This window comes from Erinaceus europaeus, chromosome 19 (assembly GCF_950295315.1).
Source record: "Erinaceus europaeus chromosome 19, mEriEur2.1, whole genome shotgun sequence".
In the NCBI taxonomy this organism is placed as follows: Eukaryota; Metazoa; Chordata; class Mammalia; order Eulipotyphla; family Erinaceidae; genus Erinaceus; species Erinaceus europaeus.
In genome coordinates this window covers 61,281,241-61,297,039 of record NC_080180.1, presented here as the reverse complement: position 1 = coordinate 61,297,039, position 15,799 = coordinate 61,281,241, and the positions used below count along the sequence as shown (strand labels likewise).

Genomic DNA, 15,799 nt, shown 5'->3' with positions numbered 1-15,799 from the left:
CCTCAGAATTTTGATAGAACTTCAGAAATACAAGTATTTCCTCCTGTATCTGAATTATGGGATAACAGAGTGCTGACATGTCTCTGACCCTCTATCTCATTCACTCGTCAAATCTGGGTGGCATGAATAGGTCTTTCACATTTCCAGTACAAAGTTACAACATAAGTGATTTTAAAATTGTAAAAGAGAAACTAACACACCCAGAATGAAGTTCTTCTAAGCATTGTCTTGAAAAATAAAATGACAGAAATTAGTAAAATTAAAACAAAGAAATGTTAAATGGAAGAGAATTGAAAAAAAAGATAAAATAGTGAATGTTAAGTCACCAGAGATAAAAAGGTATATTTTTAAGATTTTATGAGGAACTGATATCAACACATGCAACAATTTATAACTGTTTTAACATTGTGTGGTCTGACTCTATATGTTTGGTAAAACCAATGGTCTTTATCTTTCCCCTGAGCTCAAGATTAAGATTCCTTTTGGCAAACAGACCCAAGTATGTATTTCCCCACATCCTAGAGATTCCCCCTGTGGGTTTGTCACTGTTTCATTTACAAAGACAGGACTAAATCAAAACCCCAGATACACCAGATTCTGCAAGAGCATAGGAAAACAATATTTGGTATAATTGCACAGTTTTACTTCTAAATAAGATAGATATGGTTTACCTTCCTGTCTGCGAGATCTGTAAAACCTTAGTTGTTAGTAAGGACAGCAGGTGGTTCACCCACTGAAGCTCACCATGTAAGGCTCGGGGTTCAGGCCTGGGCCACCACCTGGGAGCATACACGAGAGAATGCCGTGAGCAGAAGAGTGGGGCTGCAAGGGCTTTCTGCCATTCTCTCTCTCTTTCTTTCCTTCTTTCTCCCCCTCTATCTCACTCTGCCTCTCGTCCTTTCCTAGAGCAGGGGGGGGAGTGCTACTGAGAGCAGTGCAGTCATGCAAGCTCTGAACCCCGGTGATAACCCTGGAGACAGTGAGAGGGGACACTGGACATCAAGGATCTGAGACGATTCAGAGCATGACACCCCAAATGTCATTACGTTAGAAATCAAGACAGAAATATCTCTGGAAATAGAAACTAAATAATGCTCAGGGCACTAAAATAAAATAATAAAATAAAATAAAATAGTACTTAAACTAAATGAAACATCAGTGTATATATGACACAATCAAAGCAATGCCTCGCTTGCTTTTGGGTTGAGGGTTCTGGTGCAGGATGGGCAAGGATCTAAACTGAAGGTGGATAGTCTTTTGCAGACACTTATCAGGGGAGATGAGATGCTGTACCCATGTATCAACAACTGAACTACAACCATTAAGCACCCCCCCAAAAAAATGGGGGGGGGAAATCATGTCAGTTTCCTGGGCAGACAACTTCACTAATGTGTCCTGGAACCCCAGCTCCCCAGAGCCCTGCCCCACTAGGGAAAGACAGAAACAGGCTGGGGGTGTGGATCCACCTGCCAATGTCCATGTCCATTGAAGAAGCAATTACAGAAGCCAGACCTTCCACCTTCTGCTCCCCATAAGGAATTTTGATCCATATTTCTAGAGGGGGAGAAATGATAGGGGAAGATGACCAGAGGGCTCTGAACTCCAATTCCATCAGGACCCAGAGAGAGAAGAGGAAAAATCAAGGATATAGGAAGTAGTACTTGGTGCTACTTAGAAAGAAGAGAAGACAGGACCATGGCAGAAATGGGCAAATATATAAAAATATAGACAGTTGCAGAAATAATAGTCAACCCATATCTGTAATCTTGTGAAAACTACTGCAGTTTCCTGTGGAAGGAATGGGGACAGAGAACTCTGGTGGTGGGAACAGTGTGGAATTCTACCCGTTATCTCACGATTCTGTAAATCAATACTTAACCACTAATGCAAAGAGCTTCAGGCTAGCAGGCATGCCATCCTGAATTCATCGCATGTTACTTCACTGGCCACTGCCACTCTGGGCCTCTCCTGTTCCCTTTGTTAACGAATTCATTAATTCTTTTAAGACATGAGAAAAAGAAAAAGCCCTTCCAGTGTGATGACACTAGAGATATTCTAGAAGTATCCTTCGAGTCACGTGAGATTATTGGACTTTCTTGTAAAATGTAACATTTTCAAAACCTTGTGTTTATTGATTTAAAGATGGTGGCATCTATAACAACCATGAATAAAATGTGTTAGAGAGTGAGATGGCCTCAATGCCAGAACCTGCCCAGATAATCTGCTATTTATCATGAATATTCCATCCACTTCTCTCATAAAGTCTCACATTAGAATAAAATAAAATATTGGCAAAAAGTTTTATTTTTTTTTTCTGAAAGTGTTTAAACTTTCTAATACCGTGTCTGAGCAAGATTCACAGGGTGGAATAATAACTTTATTCTCCTTCCCAGTTGTACCTATCCATTAAACAGCAATTAACCCACCTCCACCCTCCTGCCTGACTCCCAGCTTAGACGAATCTAGGAAGATCCCCGTGACTTTTCTGATCATACTCAGATAATTAAAAGCCTTGTTGAGCCTCCCAGGCAGTTCTGGGACATTAATAAGTATGTTCTGCCCAGTGGAATAACACCAGCTCTGTATTTAACTCAGCGCAGGGGCAGATGACCCACACCAACTCCGACAGAAAGAGAAGGTAAGTCTAAGCATCTAGGCAGAGGAGGTGGGGGTGGAGACAAGAGTTGGGAAAGTCTTCAAAGACCCCAGTAGGGTTTTACTGGAGCTTACAGCACACCCTGCTCTTCGAAAGGCATTCCTGGGTTCTTTGGAGACCTTCCGCCCCCCTCCTCATCACAGAAAGCCTTTTCCTAGCCCTTCTCAATGCAGTGCCCTGACTGAACAGCCTATGGGCCCCTGGCCTCGTGCCTTCCCATCTTCTGCTGAGTTTTTCTTGCCCTTACAGTCATTCCTACGATATCGCCCAACCACTCTGTGTCAGTGCCTCAGGGTCTGTCTACCCAGGGGAAGCTGCCTCAACTTTACTGTCAGCAGAAGTGGAGTCACCATTCCAATGCCAGCTAGGTGTGCTGGTGGATCACAGCAGTAGAAACGTATGGTCTCTCCCAGTGCTGAAGACGAGAAGTCCCGAGCAAAGGTCCCCACAGGCCAGGCCCGACTCTAAGACATGCATGAGGGATCATTTGTGACCGCATCTATTTCCTGGCAAGTGACAGCAGTTCTTGATGTTCTTTAGCTTGGCTAGAGGACAATCCAGTGTCTGCCTCTGTCTTCACATGACTGTTTTCTCCCTGTGTGTCTCATCTCTTCTTCCTAGAAGGCCGCTAGTCTTACTGAACGAGGGCCCACCTTGTTTGGAATGACTTCACCTTGACTTGATTACCTCTGCAAAGACCTTATCTATTTAAAAGAAAAATGTTTTTATTCATTTGTTGTTGGACAGAGACAGAGAAATTGAGAGGAGGGAGAAGAAACAGAGAAACACCTCGTTTCTCTGAAGCTTCCTCCCTGCAGGTGGGGACCAGGGGCTTGAACCTGGGTCCTTGTGCACTGTATTGTGTGTGATTAACTGGGTGCACCACCGCCTGACCCCAGCTCTATCTCTAAATCAGGGCACAGGTGCTGGGGGGTTGGGGCCTCGGCAGATCTTTTCTGCGGAAACCAAGCTAACCACTACACATGCCAACCAGCTCAGCGACCACTACCCATGCCGACCAGCTCAGCGAGACCCAAGGCTCTACTGTCACCAGATCCTTAAAGTGAGGAGCATCTCTGGATTTCCCAGGCTTGAGTCAAGCACCAGTCCTCGGCATCACCATGGTTTCTTTAGAGCCTCTCCCATTACCTGTGAGGCGACAGGAGCACACCTCCTTCCTTCCTGGCACCCACTTCCTTGACAGTCCCACACACATGGCTCAGCCTCTCCTTCTGGGATGGGGTCCAGTCGTGTCTATGATAACTGGATCTCAGACAAAACTGAAGCTGAAATCGCTCGTATTCACACAGTTATGAGAGCAATGGAACCCCTGCTTCTGGGGGCAGAGAGACAGCTCACCTGGCAGTGTACTTGCTTTGCCGTACATGTGGCCCGGGATGGAGACCAGCCCCTGTAGCACTGGGGAAAGCTTCAGTGCTGTGGGGTCTCTCACTGTCCCTCTCCCTTCCATCAAAAGTCTACACGGAGTAGTGGAGGCCACCCCCTCCCCCAGAGGCAACAACAATGACAGAATCACTGCTTCTGTGAGAGCAGCTGCAGAGACCACAGGCAGGATGGTAAATCTCCCTTAGTGGGGAACATCAAGAGCAATTTCTGCTCAAGGTAGAGTTTTCTCTCTCCTCTGTTGCTTTCTGAATGGCTGAAAGCAAATGGAAAAATGTTGTTTTTAGGGGGCTGGACAGTGGCACTTGGTAAATGTACTTAGTACGAAGTGCAAGAAACCGTGCAAGGATTGCGGTTCGAACCCTGGCTCCCCGTCTGCAGGGGGGTCACTTCACAAGAGGTGAAGCAGGTCTGCAGGTGTCTACCTTTTTCTCTCCCTCTCTACCTCCCCCTCCTTTCTCAATTTCTCTCTGTCTTACCCAATAAAATGGAAAAAATGGTCACCAGAAGCAATAGATTCATAGTGCCAGCAATGAGCACCAGCAATAACCCTGGAGGCAAGGAAAAAAAAAATGTCAAGCTTGCAGTCCAGGAGATGGTGAAGTGGAGATGGCGTTGGACCCTCAAGCATGAAGTCCTGAGTCTTGTCCCTGGCGTCACATGTGCCAGAGTGATGGTCTGGTTCTCTCCCTCTCCCCTCAGCTCTCTCTCTCTTATAAATAAATACATAATTATTTTTAAAAGGAAGTCATGGGAGCTAGGCGGTGGTGCACCTAGTTAAGTGCACACATTACAGTGCACAAGGACCCACGTTCAAGCCCCTGGTCCCCACCTGCAGAGGGGAAGCTTTACGAGTAGTGAAGCAGGGCTGAAGGTGTCTCTCTGTCTCTCTCCCTCTCTATCTCCTCCTCCCTTCTCATTGTCTCTCTATCAAATATAAATAAATAGTAAGAGAGAGCACATTAAAAAATGACAGACTTCTGGGAGGCATGGCCATGGAATAACTGGGACCAAATCATCTCTCCTCCCAAAACAACAAGTAAACACAAGAGACCCAACTGGAGTCAGAATTTACAAATCCTGCAGCCTCAGGTGGGTGCTCACGTGCGGGCGGAGCAGAGAGGGGCGCGCAGAGAGGGGCGCGGGCTGAAAGCAGCAAAGTCAGCCCAGAGCTTTGGAGGCGCGGGCGCTGAGTGGCACCATTTTGGCGATTTCACTTTAAGCGCAGCAAGCAAGTAACGTTGTTCCTAGTGCCGAAGGAAAGAGACAGGGGCTTATAGTCTCTCAGTCTTTGACTGGGGGTGGGGGGTAGGGGGCTTTAGCCTTCTGAATTCAAGGCAAGGACACGACATAAAACAGGGCATTTGTGACCGCAAGACGCCCAAAGCAAGTACCCACCCCACTCCGTCCCACACGCCACAGATCATACAAGCAAGAGAAACCCAGAGATCACAATAGCACCCCCTGCTGGTCATCAATAACCAGCGCAAAAAATGTGCAAGCAGAGATACAAACAGCCAACTAGGCCGTATCAGCCAGACAGAAATGAAACAGGAACTCCAAGGAGTTACAGATGTAGAGAGACTCTCAGAGACAGACTACACAGAGCTCACCATAAGGGTCCTCCAAGAATTTAAGCAAGAATTAAAAGACCATGTTACTCTGGAATTAAAACGCACAAGAAATGAACTTACAACAGACAGCACTAAATTCTTGAAAGAGGAACTTGAGTCAGAACTCCAGGGAGTAAAAGACACCCTAACTGCAACCCATGCCCAGGTAGAAGGCTTAGCAAATAGATCCGCACAATCAGAAGAAATAATCTCCAGTCCAGAAGAGACAGCCAGGCCACTCTTTCAATTCAAAGACGAGGGAGAGGAATGGTTTAGAAAGACTGAAGCAACTCTCTGTGAAGTTGCAGACTCCATCAAAAGATCAAATATAAGAGTGAAACGTATATCTGAAGAGGAGGACAAGGCCAAAGACCCAGAGTCGATTTTCAGAGCAATTTTAGCTGAGAACTTCCATCACTTAGGAAATCATCAAAACATTCTCATCCAAGAGGTAGAACAATCACCCAGATTTATAAATACAAAAAGACCAATGCCAAGGCACATTATTGTAAAAAGTCAACGACAAGGAAAAATTTTTGCTGGCTGCTAAGGAAAAGAAAGAGGTTACATTAAAGGCAGCGCTATACAACTTTCATCAGATTTTTCTTTACAAACTCTAGAGGCCAGGAGCGAGTGGAATGACATATTCAAAGTTCTAACGGAGAGAGAATTCCAGCCACAAATATTGTATCCTGCAAAATTATCCTTCAAATATGAGGGAGAAATAAAGGTTTTTCTCAGATAGTCAAGAACTAGAGGAATTTGCCACAGTCAACCCACCTCACAAGAACTACCGAACTGAGTCCCACAAGAAAGGAGGAAGCGAAGGAGCACATATTCCAAACACCAAGCTGCAGATGCTGCCACCATGTTAACCTGACTCGCCCAGACAAACAAAAAACTCACCAGCGTAGCCTGGAACCCCACCTCTCCAGAGCCTTGTCCCAGTAGGGAAAGATAGAGACAGGCTGGGAGTATGGATCAACCTGCCAATTCCCGTGTCCATAGGAGAAGCAATTACAGAAGCCAGACCTCCCACCTTCTGCTCCCCACAATGACCCTGGGTCCATGCTCCCAGAGAGATAAAGAATAGGGAAGCTTCCAATAGAGGGAGTGGGATATGGAACTCTGTTGGTGGGAAATGTGTGGAATTTCACCCCTCTTATTCCATAGGTTTGCCGATAGTTTCTATTTTACAAATAAAAGAAAAAAATTAAAATAAAAAATTACTAAAAAAAATAAGTCATGTTCATCACTATCTCATAAATAGGTAGGATGGTCCTGAGCAACTCCCCACCCCCTGCCCCTTGCAAACACAATTACTGAAATCATTCAGCCACCCAGAAGACTACAACCAGCCTGTGGCCTACACAGCCTTACCTCTGAAAGACTTTATCAAATAAATAATAAAATTGACTATGCTTATGTCACCTCATTTTCTTATAGTTGAAATTGGAATGAGAAAAAAAAAAATCAAACATGAGAAAGCAAAGGGGTGGCAGACCTACTTCAAACCCAGGGCTAATCAAGAAAGTAAGTGACTTAAGAAATCCTGCACGTGTTTAAATAATAAAAGGTTAAGAAAAGAACCTGGTTATAATGCACCTGACTTGCAAAGACAACTAGTTTTCTTTTTTTGTTTAATGAGTTTGTCTTTTTTTTGGTAGAAATTCTTTTTCCTTATCTTCATTTATTTATTGGATAGAGATAGCCAGAAATTGAGAGGGAAGTGAGAGGGCCAGTGGAGAGGGAGAGAGGCAGAGAGACACTTGCAGCCCTGTTTCACCACTCATAAAGCTTCCCCCCTGCAGGTGGGGACTGGGAGCTCAAACCTGGGTCCTTGTGCACTGTAACCAGATGCACCACCACCTGGCCCCTAGACAACTATTTTTCTAGGATCTGTTCCTCAGAAGAAACTGACCAGCTGTACACATAAAGGTTATGACTAGATGCCAGTGTGGGAGGCCAGCAGGGCCGAGAGCTGGGCAGAGCTCTGGCCTTGCATCGCCCATGCCAGAGTGGAGCTCTGACTCCCTGTCTCTGTGCAGGCAAACGCCTGAACTCAATCTTGATAACACGACCCTGTGCTTTGAGATCACTGTTTCAACGTGGAGCATACTGGATTACACAGAACGGGCACTTGAAAGCACTACATTCCAAAGCACGAGACCCAGGGGTCAGTCTCCTATGCTACACACAGGCAGCAGTTCAGTGAGCTCCACTTGACTGATGGAAATGGTGACAGCTTTGGACACCCTGTACTGGGGTGTCAGGAAAATCATGAGGCAATTTTGCATAGAAGCCCATAGGAAAACCTGCCGCGACTTTTATGATAGCCCAGTAACTGCTACCGGAAAGCACCTTCCTCTTTTCCTGCCCACAGCTCTCTTTGAGCTTGCAGTCACACATGCCTCACCAGGCACACACCAGGCACACACCTATGACTCACCAGGCACACACAACTGGTACTGCAGGGCCTCACTCAGCTGCCCCACCTCCCTGCAGGCACTTGAGGTAAACGGATTGCTTCATGAGTGCTTCCTTTCTCAATGCCAGCTCACATCTTCCCCTCTCAGGACCTACTGCAAGTCAACCCAGTCTCGGGGAGGGACTGCTTGTGACACCAACAGTCCCAGTCTTCAGACTCTTGCAGTATCTTGGGGAAACCCAGTGCGGCAATCTCTCGCTGCTTTGTTTGGCTCACTGCAGCTGCTTGGCCTCTGGGAGTCCCCATTTTCCTTGGCATCCATCACCCATGGGTCCTGCCTCATTCCCACTGCTCTTGAGTGAAAATGATCACACTCTGCTCTTGACTTCAGATGTCCTATCACAGACTGTGTCTTTTCATGGAATGTAAGTTTCTTTCTTCCCATCTCCCTCTCTCCCTCCCTCTCTCTCTCTCTCTCTCTCTCTGCCTTTTGAAGGAGAAGCAGAAAAAAAAAAAACCAGTTCAGTTCTGGGAACGGAACCTGGGACCTCTGGGACTTCAGGTCCAAAAATCTGGCACCTTACTTTGCTGTTATCCCACTGGCCCTTTGAACAGGACCCAAGATACCTGCTGTGTTGTGTTACAAGAAGACACCCCCCAGACCCCTGCTGCCAGAGCAATTCAGGACTAACTGAACTCCTGGGAAAATGCCCAGTATTCTCACTTCTGGCCTGCTCTCCCCACAAGACACTTCAGCACTAAGCTCTCTGGAGTGGACGTGACAGTCAACAGAAAAGGACTGAAACTCGCTCACAACGAGGTATTCTAGGATCTGTGTGACACCTTCAGAAGTTCTGCGTTCTAGGTGGCACTGCAGAAAAGGCAGAAACTCCAAGTGGGAATCGACATAGTAAGCGATGAACGACGGAGCGGGGAGAAACAAGAGTCCTTGCTCCTTGGGTCTCATGTGATCAACTGTTGACAAGGTGTGTTGAGGGCTAGGCTGTGCCATGCTGCCTGTGTACCCTGACCTTATTGTCACCTGTTCCGTGCCAGTATTAACTGGACATCTGCCTGTTTTTTCTAGCTGGCAGAATCTGTGCAGGTAGGGTTCAAGCTCGCTATATAGTGCTTTACTAGCTGGACTTAGTTCTCATGCAATAAATGTTCCAGAATTCTGAGCTTCATCTTTTTTTTTTTTTTCGATTTAACAGCAGGTTTGGGACTGTCCCAACACCCCATTCATGGTGCTGTATGCCTGATGGAGAACAGCACCTAAGGACTAGGACCACTTCCATGTCAGTAGAAAAAACCCATAGTTCCTGGTCATCTCCATCAGGAACAACACCATGGACCCCTCTGGGGCCCCCATAAGACCTTGTCCTCAACATGGATCAACAACAGTAGAGAATGTTCCATCCTCCAAAGGAGGCTGGACAACATCCTCTATGCTACATCTAAAGAAGATGGGTCCTGATATTGGGGCAGCTTGGAACGTCCCTACTCATGACCACAGATGCAGAGGTCACATAGGCTCCTAAGCTGAATATGGGCCAAAGATCACATCAAATCTATGGGGTATAAATCTATATTTATACACCTTTCCCATATTTGGAAACTACTCTCTTCCCTGATCCAGCTTTCTAGTCCTTTCTCCAGCCATAACATCATCTCCCCAGAGAACAACTTGGATCCACCTGCATATCAGATGTCAGACTCAGAAAAAAAACAACAACTAGTATAGTCATAGGCCCTTTGGAATATAACTAAAATAGGTCTACTATCTATCTACAAAATGGAGACCCCCAAATCTTCATCTGCAATATTCCAGCCTTTAGGTTCATGATTAGTCAACAATTTGTTTTGCTTTATATGTTAACTCTTTCTTCAGCCACCACGTTCCAGATGCTACCATGTTGCCTACCGCAATTCCCTGGGCAGAGGACTCCACCAGTGTGTCCTGGAGCCTGGCTTCCCCAGAGCCTCACCCCACTAGGTAAAGAGAGAGACAGGCTGGGAGTATGGATCGACCTGTCAATCAATGCCTATGTTCAGTGGGGAAGCAATTACAGAAGCCAGACTTTCCACCTTCTGCACTCCATAATGACCCTGGGTCCATACTCCCAGAGAGATAAAGAATAGGAAAGCTATCAGGGGAAGGGGTGGGATACGGAGTTCTGGTGGTGGGAACTGTGTGTAATTGTACCTCTCATCCTGTGGTCTTATAAGTATTTTCATTTTATAAATAAAAATTAATTTAAAAAAACCTTAGAAATATAACAAAAATATTTTACTTATTCAAGCAGCATTGAGAATGCCCTTGACAGCCTTGTGAAGCTCTCCAGAGTTCAGGCAGAGGATGGGTCAGGACCGCAGAAATCAGAGGTGGGGCCCAGCAGAGAGCAGGACCCCAGCCATCTCCAAGGTAAGATTTAGCCCTGAAGACTGGATGGCCTAGATGTGCTGGCCCCATACAGATGAGCAGAGGGTCTCCCATTTGCCAGGACAAACAAAGTCAAGAACATCAGCAGGATAGGATGCATATCAAGAGCCCACCAGGCCTGCCATGGTCCGACCCCTTCTCCTCTTGCTTGAGTTGGCACCTCATGATAGCACCAGCTCTGTTGTTTCAACTTTCACATAGTCCCCAGGGGGAGAAATAGAGGACTATGGGTTGAGGTAATCAGGAATTCTGATCACCAAATGAAGTCTGTTTGTTTTTTAAATAAAATAAAATTGTAACAACATTGGAATTGTTAAGTGATCTGGAAATATGCAATTTTAAAAATATTCACTCTCTTTAAAAATAATCACTAATAATTGCCATCACAGCAATACAGAGCAATACAGCTCTTTTCCTTCCCTTACCCTCCCTCTTCAGGCTCCTTCCTTTTTATTGGACATCTTCCTGCCTAGGCAAGAACACAGTCAGGGCCCTCCTCGTCCACCCCCACAGAGTAGTTTTATTTTGATTTCACTTCAACAACTGAAATAAGTGTTTTGATTCTAGGTAGGCTGTTGCCTAAGCCTCTTGGTCTGAAATCAATAAACACACACACAGACACACACACACACACACAGAGACAGAGAGAGATGTGGATATTTTAATATTGGCAAAAAGAAAAAAAAGAAGATGCAAGAGCAAATTTACATTTTTAAATTTTGTTCTTGTTTTAATATTTTATTATCTTTATTCATTGAATAGAGACAGTCAGAACTTGAGAGGAAAAGGGATGTAAAGGGGGTGGAAGACAGAGAGACACCTGCAGAACTATTTTATCACTTGTGAAGCTTTTCCCCTACAGGTGGGGACCATGAGCTTCAACCTGCAAACCTCCCTTGTGCTCTAAGCTAAAAGCCTTCAGCTTTTCTCCTCCCAGCATTCTCTTCTTCCTCGGACCACCCCCCTCCACCGTACAGTTCCCTGACTCCTTTCTCCTCTCTCCCAGGCTTTCCTCAGAAGTGACCACTTCTCTCCTCACAGATGGAGATAGTTCACCCTTGGGCTTCTGCAGCCCCGTGCGTCTGGCATCTCCACAAACACTTCCGTAGTGGCAGCAAGCAGAGGCCTTCACCTGCACCTGCCTTCGACAGTGTTTGTCAGCTGCCCCTCTCCCTCTATGTAGATGTGCAGTTGGAAAGACTTATAGGATATATACGCCACAAATACCACTAAAAAGGTGGCAGTATTTGGTGCAGGACAAAATGGACAGGACTGGGGGCAACTGCGCTAAGTGAAATAAGAGGTGAAAGACGACAAGCAGATGGTCTCACTCGCATATGGAATATGAATAAGAGAAACAAACTGGCAACAAAAAATGCCAATGTAAACAGTGTCTTAGGCTCTGAAAACTGGTGGCTGTCAGAGGGAACAGGTTGAGAGGCAGTGGAGCTGGGTGGAGGGGTTATTTGTGCAGTGAGTTGTGCAATACAGGTATGAAACTATTTTGTTAGTCAGTGTTAACTGAACAATGAAAAATATGGATGTGGAACCTGAAGTCCCTTAGATGCATTTTTCATGATTTCTCCATCTTGTGAGCTGAGGCCTAATAAGGTCGTTCTGGTGCCACATTGCACAGCAATCATGGGAAGGGGCACTCAGATGACAGGAGCACAAGACACATCAGGGGCCTGCCTTCACTTACAGAAGACAAGATGAGCCAGGTAGGTGGTGGCGCAGCTGGTTAAGCACACAGATGACAGTACTCAAGGACCCAGGTTCAAGCCCCTGGTCCCCACCTCCAGGGAAAAAGCTTCACAAGTGGTGAAGCAGGGCTGCAGGTGCCTCTCTGTCTCTCTCCCTCTTTATCTTCCCCTCCCCTCTAATTTCTCTCTTTCTCTATCTAATAAATAAATAAAATATAAAAAGCCAAAATTAAAATTAAAAAGAGGGAGCCGGGCAGTAGAGCAGCAGGTTAAGCACACGTGGTGCGAAGCGCAAGGACCGGTGGAAGGATCCCGGTTCGAGCCTCAGGCTCCCCACCTGCTGGGGAGTCGCTTCACAGGCGGTGAAGCAGGTCTGCAGGTGTCTGTCTTTCTCTCCACCTCTGTCTTTCCCTCCTCTCTCCATTTCTCTCTCTCCTATCCAACAACAATGACAACAATAACAACAACACCAATAAACAACAAGGACAACAAAAAGGGGGAAAATGGCCTCCAGGAGCAGCGGATTCGTAGTGCAAGCACCGAGCCCTAACTATAACCCTGGAGTCAAAGAAAAAAAAAAAAAAAAGAAAAGAAAACAGGAAAAACAAGACTGTGTCCCAGCGTCCTTGGCGCTGGCTTCGGCAAGGTGCTGCCTCACACGACGCCCTTTGCCAACTGGATACAGCCCTTCCCAGGATCCTCCCCTCACAGCCCCGAGGAACACATTCCACAAGGCCATTTCCACTTCCAGCTGAACATCTAGAGACTTGCTTAGTTGGAAATAATAACAACATGACCTGGATAATTAGAGCTTGAATTTACGGGGCACTTTGCTGAGGAACTTGGAATTCTTCTCAAGGATCTAAGGCTCCTCATAATTATCCTTCTCAGAAATACTCCAAGAAATAGTACAGCTATGAGTGTAGCCTCTTCTCAAGAGTCTAAGTACTTCTAAAGTTTTAAACATTTTCATATATGCATATATTCATATGAGAGAGACCAAGGCTTTTCTCAGTTCTAGCTTACAATATAGTGAGGGATTGAACCTGGAAACTCTGGGGCTTCAGAAGGGCATATACCCTTTGTTCAGACACTGTGCCATCTCCCTGGCCCTTAGGGAACTATTTGAATGGTTAATCCTAAGTAATTTTAGAATATTCTATCTACAGCCCGGCAAAGAGACCCAGCAGGAAGTTGGCAGGCAGGCAGCTGCAGAGTAGGTGCTGTGTGTCAGTGTCAGGTGCTACAGAGGGGCGTTCAGCCAGCGTCGCCCCCAGAGGATGCCAGACCATGGATCCTCTTAAATCATGCTCCTCACGTTCCACAGCGGGCCTGCCTGGCGCCACCTCTTCCGTCAGCGACTCACACTGAGAACATGGGACTCAGCTTGCTGCTCACCCAAGGTCAGTGGTCACCCCAAGACTTCTCCCAAGTCAGTGTGGGTGGTGACTGCATCCTGATGTCACGCTGCTCACTTAACTGCCTGATGATTCCTGCGGGACAGGAAAGGCAGCAACACCTCAGAGACTGCCTGGTCACTTCCTCAGTGATGCATGTGGTGTGAACAGTGTGTAGTGGGTACACAGTGTATGCTGTGTGAGGTGGGGTGGGGTGGGGTGGGGTGGGGTGTGTGTGTGTGTGTGTGTGTGTGTGTGTGTGTAATTTTTAAACCAGGTTGAGACAGGAAGAAACAACAGTATGGAAGTGCTGAGTCAAAGTCCTCTCTTTCATTACCCTGGAAGGAATGTCTTCCCCGGGGAGGCAGAGGGTGTTCTGAGGGCCATCTGCGGAGCACAGATCTTACCACTCCGACCGCTTGTAGCTCCTGTTTTGCAAAGTGCAAACACACAGCACACCTGAAGGGCCTTCATCTGCATCCCTTAAACACTGCCTTTCCTGGGCACACACAGGTTTTCCTGTGGTCAGCAGGCCAGGCTGCTCTTTATGCCGAGAAGATGACAGTCCTGGGAGATGAATCATTCTGTGTATCTTCATCCATTTGCAGGGCAGAGCGGGGCCAATTCCAGCACCATGGCGATTCCAGGAAGGCAAGCCCCAGCCTCTCCCGAGAGATGAGTCACTGTGTGGGCCTCCTGGTGGCCTGTGTCTTCAGTCCTCTGCGCCCCCTACCTTATGTCACCACCAACACCCAGATCTCACCAAGATGCTTCTGACAAGTTTACACCGCATGTCTTAGCAAATACACACACGAATGGCTCCAAAGTCTTGTCCAGCAGGTCATCAAACTGAACTCTGAGATGGTCCCTTGGATCATATGAGACATTTTTCTCCTTAGGCAAATACAGTGCTATGCATACTCACGCGTGCGCGCACACGCGTGCGCGCGCGCACACACACACACACACACACACACACACACACGGAGAGAGAATGTTTCTGGCCATGCAATAAAGCCTCCCAGAGCTCAGGCCCACCAACAGGAAAACAGAGCTGCCCCCTGAGGCTTCTTGGAGGTCCCAAAGGAGGCCAAGCTTATCTCCAGTTCCTGTGTGCAGCGCATTTTCTGCTACACCTGGGGCTTACGGCTTTGGGGTTCGGACTAATTTCTAGAAGCCGTGTCTGATGGGAATCCATTTGATCAGAGTAATAGCTGACTTCCGCTTTCATCGGCTCCTAGTTAGACACAGGCTGTGGCTAGAATGCCACAGCAGCTTTGTTTAATGTTCACAATAATTCCCTTCTCCTGCCAGGAGCTGGTCTTACTTCTGAATATATTCCTGCTCAGAAGCCTGGAGAATCGTGGCTTTCCCCTCGCTCGTGGGACTGACAGGGTTGATAATCCTAATTAAGGAAGAAATGGGGATGGGGAGAAAGGCAGCAATGGAGAACAAAAATACGGACTTTCCTGCAGTCACTGTTTCCATAATCCAAAAGAGAACAAGAAATTGTCAAGGCAGCAGGAACTGCTCTCAATTTCAAATGCAAAGTCTCCCCACATCCAAGCAGATACACTCACTCAGCACACCTCCTCTCCTCTGCAAGCCCAGTGAAGATTTTCATTGAATCCGGTCCTGTGAAGACCACAAGATTGGGAGATAAATGCCACAGATTCCAAAGCAGAAGATAATTTGCATCCAGGAAGTAGGAAGGACACATTTTATAACTGCTTTCTCTGGCTTTGAATTCAAAGAGTTTGAAGCTACTTTCACAGTTGGCTTTCTCTCTCCTCTTCCTCAAAACCAAGTTAAGATTCTCAGATGAAGCCAAGACTTCCATTCTTTTTTTTAAAAAAAAGATTTACTTGAATTATCAATAAAGAGAATGAGTGAAAGAAAGAGAGGTAACAGAGCACTACTGCGGCACACAACACAGCCAGTGATTGAACCCACAGCAGCTTTGGGGCCTCAGGGACACAGGCCCCATGTCGTAAGAGGCTGAGTGAATTCCCTGGCCCAGGCCTCAATCCTGTGACCAATTGCAGCAAAGAAGCAAGCTCTGGACTCAAGGGTTTGATGCAGTCACCACAGTGGGAAGAGACAGTGGCCGTCATGAGAGCTCTCCCTGAGCACAGGATGGACAATGTCAGGAATC

The 15,799-nt window shown here is 46.6% G+C and overlaps 1 long non-coding RNA gene across 2 annotated transcripts in view; it reads right to left on the bottom strand.

Moving 5' to 3' along the window:
• The window catches only part of LOC132534665 (uncharacterized), a 183,983-nt gene that overhangs the window by 74,396 nt on the left and 93,788 nt on the right, over window positions 1-15,799 (bottom strand). The window lies entirely within an intron of this gene.